This window comes from Vulpes vulpes, chromosome 15 (assembly GCF_048418805.1).
Source record: "Vulpes vulpes isolate BD-2025 chromosome 15, VulVul3, whole genome shotgun sequence".
Classification (NCBI taxonomy): domain Eukaryota; kingdom Metazoa; phylum Chordata; class Mammalia; order Carnivora; family Canidae; genus Vulpes; species Vulpes vulpes.
Window position 1 is genome coordinate 79,749,358 of NC_132794.1, and position 4,416 is coordinate 79,753,773.

At 37.8% G+C, this 4,416-nt stretch overlaps 1 pseudogene; it reads left to right on the forward strand.

The window, feature by feature from the left end:
* Window positions 1–216: 216 nt before the first annotated feature.
* Window positions 217–1,183, forward strand: LOC112922567 (olfactory receptor 6C74-like; annotated as a pseudogene).
* Window positions 1,184–4,416: the final 3,233 nt, after the last annotated feature.

The window sequence follows — 4,416 nt, forward strand, 5'->3', positions numbered from 1 at the left end:
AGTTGACAAAGGCTAACTAACTTTCCAAAGATGACCCTTCTCTCAGGAGTTAAAACTCAGTATTGAACCAGTATTGAACTCAAGTCCTTCTGATTCAGAACCAACTAGCTAATCCAAATTCCTCTCAGCCTAGCCACTCTCTTGGTTAGTCAGATAACTTAATCGTGCTCCTGTAAAATCTTTGTGCATGCTGATTTTAGTTTAAGATCAGCAGTGATGCTATAGTGGGAAGAGATGCCCATGGAAATGGAGAATGTTACAACTGTCCAAGAATTCACCCTGGAGGGATTTCCTGCCATCCAGGATCCTCTTCCTCGTGCCCCTGCTGGCATACCTGGCATCCATTTCAGGCAATGTTGTCATAATGACCATCACCTGTGCTGACGCCCGGCTCCACATGCCTATGTACTTTTTCCTCAGAATTTTCTCCTTTGTGGAGTGTTGTTTCATAAATACCATTATTCCTAAGTTGTTAGTCATCTTTCTCTGAGGCAAGCAAACCATTTCCTTTCCTGCCTGTTTCATACAGCCTTTGCCTTTTTATTTCTGGGAGCAGCAGGTTTCTTCCTCATAGCAGTGACATCTCAGGATTGGTATGTGGCCATTTGCAAGCCTCTGCATTACCCAATCATCATGAACCTGAAGACTTGCTTCCTTCTGGTCATGGCCTGATGTGCTTTGGCCTTCACTCTCATCACTTGTCTGGTAGTAAATGTTTCCCAGTAAATATTTCCCAGTTATCCTTCTATGGTCCCAATGTCATCCCCCATTTTTTCTGTGACCTTGGCCCCCTGATTCATCTCTCCTGTTCTGACACCAGGTCAGATATGTTGGCCTTTGTCCTCACTTCCTTTATCCTTTTGACATCCCTTATCATAACCATCATTGCCTATAGCAACATAGTAGTCACAATCCGCAACTCCCATCAGCCAAGGAGAAAAAGAAAGCTTTCTTCACCTGCTCACTTCACCTCATAGTCCTCTCTCTGATGTATGGCAGCTGTGTCTTTATGTGTCTATATGTGAAACCAAAGCAAACGAACAGGATGGACTCCAACAGGGAGGCTGCCTTTGTGAACACAGTGGTAACCCTGCTTCTCAACTCTGTCATTTATACTCTGTGGAACAAGCAGGTCAACGAGGCTCTGACAGACACAATGCGCGGAATGAAAATATCAAGATGAAAAAAAAAATTGCATGGCCTTGGAGTAGAGGACTTCCGAGCACTATTTATCTTCATTCTAGCCACTAAAGCAGTCCAAAGAGTTGTAGTACAGGGTCTTTGGTAGACCACTCTTGAACTCTGCACTTTCATAGCAAAATGAAAATCTTTCTTTTCAAGTCCACAATTTATTTTGATGTGCATAGCTATCTTCTCCCTAAATATTCCACATATTGATGACATTTGATTAATTGCAAAACACTTTTTTATTCTTCCATCTGATGTAAACCATGTGCTTGAATTTTCCAAAATTTAGCAACTCATATACTTATTATTTCACCTCTACCTAGCTATAAACATGGTTGAACAGAATTAGTAGATATTTACCAAAAGACATTTAGATATAATGATAGAAGATTGTATATTTGGCTGTAGTTATGAAGGAAATAATAGGAATAGTACCAATGCCTTGGTTCACATTCCCTCCATGTCTAACCCATGGATGTAATAATCATAGTGTCATAGTACTCTTCACCTTGGAATATATTTGGTTTGCTTCAGGTGTGTTCTTAGATGCTGATCTTAGCCCTTAGCTTAGCTACATATGTGAATCAATCCCATGCTGGAGAGAAACCAGAATTATTCTCAGTCATAGGCCCTTCTCTAAGGAGAGAGAATACACATAGTAGTCCATGATAGTAATACTCTTAATACCTGAATTAATTTTTGTAGCTCCAGCCCCTCATATGTATAAAGCATACTTATAATTGGTTCCCATCCTAAAGCTGCTGCCACAGAATGCTTGTGTATATTGGTGGAAGGGAGCACTAATATTTCTATAATTTCTTCCAAAGATTCAGGTTGAGTTAATCTAAGTCATTTGCTAATCTTCACATTAATAATGAAAATAAACAAATAAAACATCTTTCCTTGTTGACTTATTGGCCAACCATAAAGTTATCTTCTGATTGATAACCTATTTGAAAACCAACATTTCCGTAATCTCAATCCTTACACTTTGTATACTTTTTACACCTGTTTTCTAGCTAGGATGTGTCTATTTTTTCTTCAGTGGAAGCACCTCTAAAAAGATTAACAACATAAGAAACAACAGGTGTTGGCAAAGATGCTGAGATAGGGGAACCCTCTTACATTGTTGGTGGGAATGCAAACTGATACAGTCACTCTTGTGAACAGTATAGAGGTTCCTCAAAAAGTTAAAAACAGAACTACTCTACAATCCAGCAATTGCACTACTATGGATTTACCCGAGGAATGCAAAAATAGTGATTCAATGGCATACATGCACCCTGATGTTACAGTAACATTATTAACAATAGCCAAATTATGGAGAGAAGCCTTATTTCCATCAACTAATGAATGGATAAAGAAAATGTGGCATAAACATATGTATTTATATGTACACACAATGGAATATTACTCAGCCATAAAGAGAATGAAGTCTTGCCATTTGCACCAATGTGGATGGAGGTAGAGTGTATTGTGCTAAGCATAGTAAATCAGTGAGAGGTAAATGCCATATGATTTCACTCATGACGATTTTAAGAAATAAAACAAACAAGCACGCGGGAAAAAACAGAGACAGGCAAACCAAGAAACAGAATGTTAACTCTAGAGAACAAACTGATGGTTACTAGAGGGGATAGGAAGGAATATTATCACAATAGGTGTATGTTAATTGATTGGATATAATTAAAAACTTTAAAAAATAAAATAAAAAAGATAAACACATTTTTTAAAATAATAAATTTATTTTTTATTGGTGTTCAATTTGCCAACATACAGAATAACACCCAGTGTTCATCCCGTCAAGTGCCCCCCTCAATGCCACACATTTTTTAAAAATGATTTACTTATTTATTTGAGAGAGAGAGCATGTGAGCAGGGGAAGAGCAGGCAAAAGGGAGAGAAAATCCTGAAGCAGACTCCCTGCAGAATGTGGAGCCCAACAAGGACCCTGGGATCACAACTTGAACTGAAATAAAGAGTTGGTCATTTAACTGACTGAGCCATCCAGATGCGCTCACAATTTTTATTTTGTTTACTTTTAACCCAAACCCTGAGATTAGATAATCTCAAATACATTTTATGAAACATATCCTATACCATGATTAGATCCTATTTGGCCTTGATGGTCCCATTACAAAGTTCAGGCTTCATCTGATTGACAATGAAGAAGTATAAAAAAGGACCTAAAAAATCACAGATGATTCACTGTATACATTGTATTAAAAAGAGTTTGGAAAAGCCAAGATCAGAATAAGAAATTTGGTACAGACACTGTTACAGGAACTGGAAAAAAGAGAAAAGAATGATGGCTTAGGGGGCAGCCCGAGTGGCTCAGCAGTTTAGTGCTGCCTTTAGCCCAGGGTGTGATCGTGGAGACCTGGGATCAAGTCCCATGTCAGGCTACCTGCATGGAGCCTGCTTCTCCCTCTGCCTGTGTCTTTGCCTCTCTCTCTCTCTCTGTCTATCATGAATAAATAAATAAAATATTTTTTGAAAAAAAGAATGATGGCTTAGGGAAGTGGCACTGGGAATGGAATGCAAAGGGACCAGAGTAGACTCTGAATCATCTGCATTGGATAAGCCTGGTGAGGTTTCAACTAACGGTCAACTTCCAAAAACACATAAGTCACATTCTCTATAAAATATGGAGATTGAGCCAGATAATCTCTAGAGTCCACTTGAAAATACTCATGGACATAGCAATAGGATACTACAGGAAAATGGAAATAATGTTCCACCCTGAGAACGGAAAGAGTGAAGAGTGTATTGAAGTGGAGGAGATTTGGTAATGAAGGAATAAATCAAAGAATTGTGATCAAACTACTGAAAAGTGTGTGAGCCTCCCAACGTTTTAGTCAAGATTGGATAATAATTTATTATATTTAGACCAATTAAGTGCATTTTATATTACCTTGATATATACTATGATTGAAAAGTGAACTTGACAAACATGATAATGAAGACATGAAATCCAAAACTGACTCTAATTCCAGGCTGGTCATTACCAGCCACAGATGGTACCAAGTGAATGACAAACCCTAATGTGGGGAGTGATGCATTAGATTCTGGTGCTATAAAATGTTTTATTTAGACAAATATCCTAAGCTAATTCTGTACTAAAGATACTTCCAATCATAATTTTTATTTTATTTTTTATTTTTTTTCCAATCATAATTTTTAAACCACTTCTCTGGTACATGATTGGTATAAAAAAATCTGTAGATA